Genomic DNA, 13548 nt, shown 5'->3' on the forward strand with positions numbered 1-13548 from the left:
ATATATTTTAGCTTCAGAAACAACAGCTATGCAAACAAATAGCTCAAGTAGAAATACAAACACTGAAAACTATAGCAATTTTTTGAATACATGTCCTTCATAAAAGAATCAATTAATTCAGTTTATATAGAAAGTAAATTATAATAGCCTTCACTTAAGAGTTCTAACCACTGTTAACGTTAATCTGTGTATCTTGAATGTCTTTTCCATGCACTTATGGATATATGTCTTTACAATGTACATATACACACTCAAACACATGCAGAATCTTCTAATGCTCGATGTTCTCCAACTTTTTATTTCACTTAATAATATGTCTTGGATCATACTCCCCCCCCCCCCAACACCCAAAATGCTCTAAATCACTTTCTTTCTATTCTTCTCAGTGTTCGATAAAATAACATAAATTCCTCGGTTTTTAGCCTTATAGGTCACATCCAGATTCAGTTTAATAAAGCACCTAGCTGACCTTTAAACATATTTGAGTTTGTAAACCTCAACTTTCTTTCTATTTAAATATATGAATGATTTAAGAAGACTTTATATACTCACATAGCATAAAATATAAAAATAGTCTGACTACATATTCTTTTAAAATATCATGCTTTTGACTATTTTTGTTTTCTCTTTGTCTTTTAATTTTTGGTTACTTGACACATGTGAATTTACACATATGTATGAAGTGAGATGGGGTAGATCTAACATTATTTTCAAAATTTCTGACTACTCCGTTATCATAAATGCTGCCTTTATCAAACTAAATTCACAATTTTACATATTTTTCTGTTTAAATTATCTATTTGTTCATTCTCATACTGTTTTTTTCTTGTTATTAATGTATTTATGCAGCTAGTTAAGTTTCTTTGCATTTTTGCCTTTCCCAATTTTAGGGGAGGTGGGTACATTTGTTTCTTTCCAAACTTGAGAATGAGATCTTCATACTTATCTAAGAAATCCTATTATTATTTTGATTGACATTGCAATAAAATTATTAACTTTGAGTTATTTGATATCAGTATAAAATTGCCTTACCATATAAGAATATGGATGTCAAAATTTATTTAGATCTCAAATGGCTCAATTAATAATGAAGTTTAAAATTCCTTATTAGTATTTATATTTTATCTCATGAAAATTTACATTCAAAAATCTGAAGTATGATTAATTCAAAACATTATGATTGTAACATAAAGAATAATTAATTATGTAAAATTCATGCATAATATATTCATAACACAGATTTAAGCTTTGGCATTTTTTTACTTGTAATGAAAAAAACACTTTTTGTTATTTAAAAATGTTCTCAATTTACACATGCACACCAACAGATGTAAGATTTGGTTTTAGCTTTTCTGAACTATAAAAGTCTCTGTTTAAAAGGTATATGTACTTTAAAACATTAATTTAAAGTATAAATTTAATATATGCAAATGTCAAATAACATATGGGTATATTCACATTGTAGTTTTAAATTAGAATTTGGGAATTAGAAATTTTCTATTAAAAAGGAAACCCTGTAGAATAATTTAGTTAAAGTAAGATAATTCATAATATTCAAATTGAAAATCATAGTGGTTCACATACATAAATTAATGCCTTGTTTTGATGACTACTAATACAAAAGGTATTTTATTTAATAAAATATTACAATGGTTATTGGAAATATTATACATTATCTATTTTCATAATGGAAACAGGCATTTTAGAAAACCTCATTTAATAGTTCAATAGATGTTTATTACCTGATATGCACTATGCTAGTTACTATAAATTTTAATAATGTATCCTGTTAGCTATCCAATCTCTAGTAAGCAAACACTTTTGATGGGGTACTCCATATTTTATTTAAAAATTCTTTATGGCAAAAATCTGCCTTTTGTATTACAAGGCTTAATTTTTATATAAATGCTTTTCTTCTGTGATAAGGTTTCATTTTTTCTGGATATATGTTAAAACAACTAGAGGAAATACAGTTTGAACTTAAATTTTGCCATATATTTTATACCATATTTGAAAAACAAGTTTAGTTTATTCAGAGCAATGTTGATGTTTCTATAAAACAGAGCATAACAGAGAGCCAGAAGAATTTAAAAAGGCTTTCCAGTCTGACAGAGGAGGCAAAAGATACCTCTCTAACTCAATTGTTGTGAAAACATTAGTAATTTGTTTATAGTGAACTATTTATCATTTTAGTCCCCAATTCTGTTATACATTTGCAGGTTAAATATTGTAATCAAGTTTGTCAAATCCACTTTGTGGTCCATAAATTAAAATTGACCTTCCAATTTAAATCTTTTCAAGTTAATGTAGATTACAATTAGTGGGTAGAAAAAGCATTATTTAAATGTACAAGTATCAAAATATTTACCTGCCAAAGTCAGATGGATTTAAGGCACCTGAATAATAATACATAATTTCTCTAGATTTCATTATTTTTTATATTTCAAGACATAAAAATAAAGAAGGATTTTGTCATTCTATGCAGGGGCAATTGTCATTTTTTAATGTATCTATATTGCTCCACCATGCTAAGAAAGAGACCATCCCAAACTAATGAGATAGCGGAGTCGCAAATATTGTCAAGAGACCGAAGACCTATTTGCCACTGAAAATCCTTGAAGAGAATAAACTGTGAGCCAAAAGTGCTTTGCTTAGAGACATGTCTTGTCAATCATGTCAGACTTGGAAGGTAAAGAGTTCTCAATTTGGGGGTCAGACCTCTGTGTTTGTTCCTATACAGTACATCTGAGAAATGCAATTTGCCCTGCCTGGCATGAGAAAAAGTGGTTTGTGATGGTAGAGAAGCAGGGGTGGTGGATAGGTACCGTCCGGCAGAGACTGAATGAAAGGGCAGGAGAGGAGGAGCATAGTATAGGTACAAGTTGAAAAAGTTCAGACACCACCCTCATACCCCCAGGTGATTTTGTAAAGGGCAGTAATAATTACTGCTCTAAATAGCTTCCTTCCTCAGTGAAAAAATCTTCCTTCTTAAAGATGTGTGGATGCTTCTTAGTGAAAGGTAATATAACCTTAAAAACTTTCCCTCTTTATTTCCATTAAGTTAACATGTAAAAGAAGCGAAGGTTTATAGATTTCCTGCATGTTGGTTTTCGATGTTCCCAGATGCTTGCTTATTCTGTTCTCCTCAGTCCCTAAGGAAAATGTTCACCTTTTTTGGAGGAAAGGGGTGAGGTGATATGTGTGTGTGTGTGTGTGTGTGTGTGTGTGTGTGTGTGTGTAAGAGAGAGAGAAGAGGAAGGGAGAGAGAGAGAGAAAGAGAGAGAGAGAGAGAGAGAGAGAATTTATCAGAGATTAAGTCCCTTGCCAATTTTTTGTTAGACTTATCTTTACTTAAAAATAAATAAATAAACTATTGCTACCTGCATGCATTTCTTTCTAACTTCATAGCTCTTATAGCTTACAAATAATATTAGCAAAATGCTTTAATTGATCTCTGATTTAACCGGCTGCCATATTTCCATTAATATATATTCTGATACAGGTCTGAATTTTTATTACATTCTATTTTAAATGCAACAAACATATATGCAAAGTATATTTCATACATATCCCAGATTCAGGCCAAAATACTCTTAAAATGGAGATGCTCAAATAGTCAGTTGTGCTATTTTATAGCCAGTTTAATTCAATAAAATCCAAAATAATGCTATTTCTTGCCCGATTTTTAAAAGTGGTCACACTGCATTAATTAAACATGTTAAAATGAATCATATTAATGATGATGAAGCCTTTAATTTCAACATGTTTTCAGGCCAGGATGATCATTTCCATTTTACAAATGATGTAAGTCAAGCTCAGAGGTTAAATGGTTAAATTATATAAGCTTTGGAGAAAATTTAAGACCCAAGGGGTAAAAACTAGGTAAGTTTCTTCTCTATTACCTCCTAATTCAAAAGCCATTTTTGAAGGAATATCCTATGTGATATCTAATATAGGTATCATTTATTGTTAGCTGACTCTGAAGTATTTTGTTCATAATGATCACTTTAGGGAACAGGTTTTCAACATATGTCAACATAAAAGATGATGGTGACATAAATAATTATGATAGATTGTCTACATTTGAATTTAGGTTTCAAACCAACTCATCTTCCTGCTTTTAAATTTAGGGAATTGTTTAAATTGCTTGCAATACAAGCTAGCTATTTGTAACCAGCTATCTTTCTACGTGATGATAAAGATAAATTGCTCCTCCATTTTATGTGCTTTTCTACTCCCACCAAACTCCTTCCCTGCACACCAATCAGAGCACATATCTCTCACTATTGCAATAATCATCTTTAGGAAACTGTAATATAATGTTACCTTATGGAAAATTTTATTAAAATGTTGTAAGTTGTTAAATATCTTTTATTTCCTTAGCATTTTCAACCCCTCATTTACCTTTTCTACCCCTTAAATTTTGTTTCCCCAACATACACCATTTTCCCCTTATTTCTTTATTTCTTCTTCTATTTTCCCTTAATTTGAGTCTCTTTCTCAGTTATGGATGCAGTAATTTTCAATAAAGTAATTCTACAGGTCATCTTTGTATGTCTTTCTAATATGACAACATTTAAAATTTTAGCAGTATTTATGATGCAATATTAAGCACTGGCAATGAACTCTTCCCTACATTTTATTTGTTCCTAAGTCATTGATATACTATATTCATACTTTATTCTGCATTCATGACACCCACTGACCTGCTGGATGGTAATATCATCCTAATTGAACAGAATTTAATAGCTTCATAATTACTTAACCTGAAATTTTCCTTCTCCTCTCCCAATGATTACAAATACCCTTCATGATTATTCTCCTCAAACTTGCTTTTCTCAAGCATATTCAGGAATCTATACATTGTCCACTTTTCAATGTATTGAATGAAAAATACTCTAGCTAGATTTCAATGGACTTCATAATCTGGACTTTATTTACTCATTCACCATATTTCAAACTGATTCCTATGTTGACAGCATAGAGTATGTCCTCAGTAAACCATGTTTGTGCACATACTTCCTGGAATGTTATTATTTAGTAAAATTCCATTGCAAAATATATGTCTTTATATCTAATGCTTACCCTTATGTCTCAAATTAGTCATGTCAATAAAGATAAATTCCACCATTTTACCCTACATTTGAATACATCCTTCAATAACCCAAGGAATGACTAAAAACATAATTTCTTAACCTACTATTTTTACGTAATTACTATTGCCACTGTCATCACTGATATTATTTTAAACATTAAAAATGTTGGGAACCTACAATAGGTGAAGAAATATGCATTCTCTCAACTGATCTTTATCATAACATGGTGAAGAAAGAACTAAAAAATGAAAAAATAAAATAAAAAACCTGAAACTAGAGAATAGAGGTAAATTATCAAGAGTCACCTAGCTGGTTAAATGGCATATTCATGGCTCAAAGCCAGTCCTATGAAACCGCAAAGCCTAGGATCTCATCTACTGTGTTGTGATAACCATGATGCTGAGTGGCAGAACCAGCAATTATTTACTACAAATTTTTTTATTAGACTTAGCTCTACTTAAAAAAAAAAAAGCCAGTGAGTCCCAATATCTAAAGAATAAGTGTGAATCTACAAAATTTGCTCTCAGTTTGGGCCCTTCTCCTTTTTCACATGTGATCCCCTACTCTTGTCATTGTCATTTAAATATCCCAAGCCAAGTTGTTCTATTCCCTATCTCATTATTATGCCAGTCTTACTTCCTGGAGTACCTGACTTTTAAACAATGATACAGATAAAGATAATAATAGGCAGAGAGAAATATATTTTTCTTTCATATTTATCAATAAATGATATTTGCTATTCTAACAAATAATAATTTCATAAATGACATCTAAAACTATTATTTGCACTTTTATATTTCCAAAAGGATTGGGCTGTTGTTTCAGTTTTTAAAACAAAGGACATATTTTTAAACTTAGTGAAAGGCTGTGTTCTTAAGTATAGGGTGCTGTGAGTTTTAAAAAGTGTAAACTCCTATGCAAATTCCACCCAATCAATAACGAAAATATTTCCATCACCCTGGAAATTGTTCTTGTGTAGCTTTCAGTGGCATCACTCCCCATTTCCACTGTGAAACAGAATATTGATTTCTATTACAAAGAGAAATTTTGTCTCATCTTAAACCTCATCAAAATTGAATTGTGCAGTATTCTATTTCAGTTTGTATCTTCTGAGAGGGAGAAATTAAGATGGATTTAGACACACAAGATTTATTAGATAACCAACTTTGAAGAAGAAAGGAGACTGGGAGAGGAAAGGGTAAGGAGAACTTGAAGACTGTTATAGGTCTGACATCTGAAAAGAGGAAGAGGAAAATAATTAGGTTGGAGGAGCCTTGGACTGCAGTGTAGCTCTAAGAAAGTTTAAACCAGGCTAATGGAGAAAACTTGAGCAAAGATTGTCCATTAGGAGAGTCCCACATCAGACATAAATAGTCCATTCCATGCTCAGTCATTGTCTGGGAGCAGCCCAGGAAGAACATGGTTTCAGCATGTGTGCTTTGGAAAATCTGAATTTGTGGCTGCTATACAGTGGCATGAAGCAACATTACTTGATCAAGGTTCTCCTGAGAAAAAGGTGTGAATAAGGACCTCAAGTCAGGGAAGATGTACCTGTGAATTCACAGTTATAGTTAGACAAATGAGTAACAAGTGGTGCCCAAAATTCCACACGTATTCTTTCCTTCACCCATTGTGTAAAAGCCATCAATATTTTCCTGCTGGCCAGGGTCAATTATCACTATCAAAATGGTGAGTGCTTTTCTTACCTACTGGTTCCAGGGGACAGAAAGAGTACAAAATGCCCAGATGGCTGCTGAGCTTATAGTTGACTGGGTTGCTTGCTATGTCTGCTGCCAAGAATGCATAAGTTTTGGAGATAAGCATTTTTAACCTTGCAGGACAGTGGGTTAGTGGGTATTCCTCCTCTTTGGTCCCCAGAAACATGTGATCCTCCAATAGCACAATATGCCTATATTGCTATATTGCACATATTGCATCTTGAAAGATGGAGCCCCATCTTTGCATAATATCATCCCTGATATGGCATTTCAAATCTGCTCTCTGTAGTTTTATGCTCTGTCAGGCATACTCATTTTGGATTTTGTGTAATGTGAGATGATCAGAGGATTCCATGATAGTGAACACCCTAAGAAATCTTGAGAGCTGCCTCCCCAAATTTGGTACAGATGCTGAGACTGATGATAACCCATGCACAACCAGAGGGTATGAATTAAGATCTCTGGGGAGATTATGGCAAGCTCTTAAGCAGGTCCAAAATATCTTGAGAAAGTAAGGAAAGGATATTGTCATGCATTTTTATTATGATAGTGGGTAAGCCCAGGGTGAAAGTTTCCACCTATGGGCAGAGACTTCTGGTGGTTTGAATCTCCAGCAGTGCCAAGGAAGGAATCACCCAGGCTTTCTTATCAGTTTGTCCAAATATGGGACATAAGGGGAAGAGGGAATGGTGAGGCTTAAAAGCTGTCAGCAGTCCAACAAAACAAAATGGAGTCAAACTCCTCATTAAAACTTACTTTGAAGTTAGTCCTCTGGTTGAATTTTATGTTATATGGGATTCTTTGCCCATATATCAGTCATCCTGTAAGTCTTAATGGTGCTAGTTGAAGCTCTGCTGCCAGAAAATCCAAATCCATGCTTGGGCTAGGAATCCTTGTCAGGAAAAAAAAGTATGAGAAAGATGTTATATAATTTAAATCTATTTTTTAAAGAATTAAAATGTTAGATTTATTTTAACACAACTGCATGAAATGTGGAAAAGTGAAACAAATACACAATAGCATATGTACAGTGAAGTATGGTGCTGTGATTAACAGACGATGAGCCCAGATGATGGGGGGCAAGCAGTTAACCAAAGAGCTTTTATGAAGTTTGGCATTTGGAAAAGACTTATTTTTTCTATTTCCAGTCTTTTAAGAGCACACAAAAGATGAGGTTAAATTCAGCAGTTTACAGTGATGAGGAGCAAAACAGTGAGCAGGTGCCAAAAAAGGATAGCCCAAAAATATTACTTAACAGCTGAAGACTCAACTTATTCCACTGCAAAAGCAAACATAGTACCTAAACTGCATCTAGGAGTTTGTGTTTGTGCCTTGATTTTCTATTTCTTACTTAAAGAACAATGAGCACATTTAAGTGTAGTCTTTAGTAGACAACCCATATCCATTTAAATTGAGCACATAATGTTTTCTTGGATAGCATGAGAATAAAATATAAGGCCATGGAATTTATTTTGGACAAGCTCTTTAATGTAATATCAACATTATTTCAATATCAACATTTTAAATTATTTTGAAGTATAAAGTGTCTTAACTGAATTAAGTTTATAGATGATTTTTGTTAAAATGCTATATATATCATGACCAGGGTATTAAAGTTATTTATACTTAGATATTTGTCATTTACAAAGAAAAATGACTACCAGATAGCACAGTCAGTATTATCAGTCTGACTTGCTTATTATCAATCCACAGGTATGATCACAGGTTAGTGTGGGTTTAGTTTCTATCCTTTCACTTCACAAAATTAGGAACACAGCATTCACAGAACAAATAAACACCAGTCATGCAGCCACCCAAGGGTCAAGGTCTCTCTTCAGTTAGCTGGTTTCAAGCTCAGATGTAAATCCTCACTACGTGAACAAAGTCAGATTCCGATTCTTCATCGAAAAGTGCTGGTTGAGATTGTCAGGTGCCTTCCAATATAGTTCCCCAATCCAATGGCCAGCAGATGAAAGAGCAGCAGAGATGGAGGGAAAACCTTTAACGATTCTGTTGAGAGAATGCCCCCTTTCTTCATCATACTTGTGTTCCTCATGCTGAGTGGCTGTGCACCTGGATGTTTAAAGAGGAATTTCTTTGGGGAAGAGAGTGTTTTGTGACCGACTAGACCAACCCGATATTCAATTTGAATTTTTCTTCAAGATGCTTTCAACTACTTTCCTTCTCCCAATATAATCTTTGTTAGACCAAGAGCTGTTTTACTCTCCAATGCTGTGCGTCTGTCTCAGAAGCTCTATTAGCATCTTGGGATAGCCCAGGTGGGCTGTCACAGTGAAAGCTCTTGTAGCTGCTATGGCTCGATTCATGGTAGACGTCCAGCAGCACTTTTTCCACCTCATCATTATAAACAGACACTGAGGCTGGAACGGCGCTCCGGTTCCCTTTATTGCTAAAATGCTGTTGCACCCAAGAGCCCTGCAGATTCTCTCCTGCAGCCCCACCCCCGCAGCTCTGAGACAAGGCGCCAGAAGGATGCTGCAGGCAATAGGGTTCTGAGCGCCAGATGGCCACGCTGCCTCTGAGGCCTCAGAGCCAGATCAGGGAAAGAACAGGGGAGCAGGGAGGCAGCGAGTCAGCCCCGGCCCCTCCGCCAAGCTGCTGACTGACAGCCGTGTGGGCCCTGGGGCATGTTATGGACTCTGCAACAGCATCCCAGATTTTTCAATTCAATTTTATTGAGATATATTCACATACTACACAATCATCCACAGTGTACAATCAATTGTTCACAGTACCATTATATAGTTGTACATTCATCACCACAATTTCTAAACCTTTTCATTGCTTCAAAAAAAGAAAAATAAGAAAAAAAATAAAAGTATGGAACAACACCCAAAACATTCCATCCCCCACCCTACCCTATTTTTCATTCAATTTTTGTCCCCATTTTTCTACTTGGCTGTCCATACATCGGATAAAAGGAGTGTGAGCCACAAGGTTTTCACAATCACAGTCACACCCTGTAAGCTACTTAGTTACACAATTGTCTGTAGCATAGTTACAGAATCAAGGTTCCTGGGTTGCAGTTGGACAGTTTCAGGTATTTCCTTCTAGCTATTCCAATACACTAAAAACTAAAAAGGGATATCCACATAGCATGTAAGAATACCCTCCAGAGTCTTCTCAACTCCATTTGAAGTCTCTTAGCCACTGACATTTTATTTTGTTTCATTTTCCTTTCCCCTTTTGGTGAAGAAGATTTTCTCAATCCCATGATGTGGGGTCCAGGCTCATCCCCAGGAATCATGTCCCGTGTTGCCAGGGAGGTTTATACTCCTGGGAGTCTTGTCCCACATAGTGGAGAGAGCGGTGGGTTTACCTGCTGAGTGGGCTGAGAGAGAAAGAGGGCCTGTCTGTCTTTAATGCAGCACCCCATAATACAATTAATTTTGTTTTAAAGTCAGTTTTCTTTCAAATCAAGTCAATGAAGAGAGAGAGATAGAGAGAGAGAGAAAGACAGAGAGATACCTTTAATCTTTTCTCAAATATTTACTATTTACTCTCATTCTCTGGAACCAAGATCTCATGTAGTTAGTGTAGTTCTTTCAGACTGAAGAATTTTCTTTGCATGTCTTCTAAATATAAAACCTCTCAGATTTCATATACCAACTTTTTTAATATTTTATTTCACCCTTAATTTGCTGAGGTGACTGAATTTCCCACTCATAATTTTAAATATTTCATTACATTGTCTTTTCACTTTGGTTGTTTCTGATGAGACGTCATTCACCATACATTGTGTCTTCTTTTCTCTGGATCCTTGAAATATATTTTTCCTTATATTTGAAATTTGACTGTCTATTAATTGGCAAAGTGTGATTTATTTTGATTTTTATCCTGCTTAGATTCGCTGATTTTTTGAATAGGTAAATTGATAGTTTTAACTTAATTTGCAAAATTCAAGCTATTAAGTTTTAAAATTAGTTTTATCTGAACCTTTTGCTTTTTCATCCTTCTCTGGGAAACTAATTTTACATATTTTAATCTATTTGATATTGTTCCACAGGTCACTGGGGATATAGTCAATCTATTCATTTTGTTGAATGCTTTTTCCCTCTGTTCTTCATATTGGATAACTTCTGATCTGTCTACAAATTAAACAACCTAGCCTTCAATTTCCAATCTGCTGTAAAGCCCAACCAAAGAATATAATGTATCAGCTATTGAACTTTTCAGCTCTGGGATTTTATTTTTTATTTAAAGGTTTCCATTTGTCTCCTGATATACTCTTCAATTCACTTACCATGACTGTATGTTTCCTTAAATTTTTAAATGTATTTATTATTGCATAAATTTTTTTTCTGCTAATTAAAACATCTGGATTATCTCAGAGAGATTCTATTGATTGTTTTTTTCCCCTTCATTTGGGTCACATCTTCCTGCTTCTTGGCATATCCATTATGTTCTGAATGTAATCTACATATTGTGATTATGCACCATAGGGAAACTGGATTATCTCATATTTCTTTAAAGGGTACTTGTTTTTCTAGAAGGCAATTAAATCAATGATGGATTCTTTAGCTTTCATTAGAATTTTGTTAGGGCAAATCTGTTTCTATTATGAATGATGTAAAAGGTGGTCATTATTCCTAAGGCTTGGCCTTTCTGAGTTTCACCTGAATTTTCACATGACTTTGTTAGTTCTTTATACTCAGTGAAGTCTTTATATTCAGAAAGAGTGGAAACCTGAATATGCCACAGCACTGCATGACCTCTGCTATCACTGCTCAGCTCTAATCCTCACTCATAGCAGGAATCTCTGTCAAGCCTTATATTGTCCTGTCCTGCACCAGCACTGGCAGCAGTTGATCAAACCCTGTGATAATCCTTGAAGATATCTCCAAGGCCCCAATCTGTATTTCTGCATCTTCTCTGATACCCTGCCCTAAAAGTTCAAGTTCCTTTATATTCTTAGAATAGTAATTTCTATCTCCTTATCTTTGTGAGTTTGCCATTCCACTTTGTTTCAAATTCCTTTATCATGACAGGAAAATGACTTCATGTAGATGGCCATAGCATTAATAGCATTTACCCTATATTAAATCTTTGTTTAAGAATCACTGACCTAGACTTCTTTTTTCTCAAGTCACAAAAGCATTTGCCTCATATATTTAGTCAATGTGTATAGTTGCTTTGGGTGAGAGAGTGTGGTGGCTTGTACCTACGTACCCCAGAAAAACACATTCTTAATCTTAAACCATTCCGATGAGTGTGAATTCATTGTAAATAGCACCTTTTTTATGGGGCTACTTCACTTAAGGTGTGGCCCAATTTTATCAGGATAGGTCTTAATCCTATCACTGGAGTCCTTTATAAGCAGAATGTGTGGAGACATGGAAGGTCCCCTGGCTTAACAAACTGTAGAGCAGGGTCTCCCCAAGCTCCAGATGTCTGAAGGCAGACACTGGGCTAGGAAAAGGCCAAAAGCTTTACATGTCTGAAAGCGGACTGCAATTTAGATAAGAGAATAGTCTCTGAGCTCCTGCTGGGCTCCTTCTGTGCTCCTGTCTCCCACCCCTACTGTTTCCCATCTAGCCCCCAAAGAAATTGTCCCTTGGGACTAAAGATATGTAACTACACCTTATGGCTTTAGAAAAAATGTACCCTCCCTGAAATACCTGAAAACAGTCATGTAGGAAACTACCTTGTATGCTATAAAGACCTGCAGAAATGAGTAGAATAAAACTTTCTTTTGCATAAACACTGAGGATGGAGTGTGCTCCCCTTCTTTCACAATTGGCACCCCGTGTGAGGCTCACCAATCCTGACCATGACATTTGGAATCTGCACAGTAAGTACAAGTCAGTTGTCTCACGGTGGGTCAGAAGTTTCAGCCACTCAACGATATGGGTCAGTCTCTCAGTGTTCCCCTGCACCAGTATGTGTTAGTTTTACAATTGCTGCTGCAGGCTAGTGGAGCTTCTGTTTCAGAAGATAATTTGTATTCTTTATTGCATGAGGTGGTTCAGTATAACCCCTGGTTTCCTGAGGAAGGCACGTTAGACTTAGATGTGTGGGAGCACATTGGATGAAATTTAAAGCGCCAGTTTAAGCGAGGACAAAAAGTTTCCTCTGAAACATTTACTACATGGGCTCTTATTCACACTGCCCTGGCCCGTCTTCATATTGCCGAGACTGAGCATTCTGAAACTGAGGTCTCTAAAAACGAAACTGCCGCTCTCCCCGATGATTCCCTCCCGCCACCCAAGCCCTCTGTGCCCATGCAGCCAGCTGATAAAGGCAGCAGGGAAAGACCATAGCCTTGCTCCTTCCCCTTTCTCCTTTACCTCCGCCTTCACGGCCGCCGCTTGTCGCCGCCATCCACTTCCAGAGGTGCTGCACCTGTTTTACAAAACTGCGTGAAGTGGCATTAGCTGGTGACCTTGTATGCCCCATTATGCTTAACCAGCAAAACCAAAGAATGTTGGAGCCATTACCCTATCAAACTTATAAAGAACTCAGAAAAAGTGTCCGAGAAAATGGTGCCACAAGCCCATTTACTAAAGAGATACTGCAAGCCTTGTCTGAAGACTATGCCTTAACCCCTTGGGATTGGAATTCCTTAGCTCATACCATTCTAGAGTCTAGTGCTTATCTGCTGTGGTGTACAGAGTTTGATGAATGTTGCGTGGAACAGGCAGGTCATAATCACTTAGCAGGGGTAAATATTACCACAGACCAGCTCCAAGGGCACAACCAATATGAAGATGTCA

At 35.7% G+C, this 13548-nt stretch overlaps 1 pseudogene; it reads right to left on the reverse strand.

Moving 5' to 3' along the window:
- Nucleotides 1-8714: 8714 nt before the first annotated feature.
- LOC119533021 lies at nucleotides 8715-13231 on the reverse strand (annotated as a pseudogene).
- Between the last annotated feature and the right edge of the window lie 317 nt (nucleotides 13232-13548).

The sequence above is a fragment of the Choloepus didactylus genome, chromosome 4 (assembly GCF_015220235.1).
Source record: "Choloepus didactylus isolate mChoDid1 chromosome 4, mChoDid1.pri, whole genome shotgun sequence".
NCBI classification, from domain to species: Eukaryota; Metazoa; Chordata; class Mammalia; order Pilosa; family Megalonychidae; genus Choloepus; species Choloepus didactylus.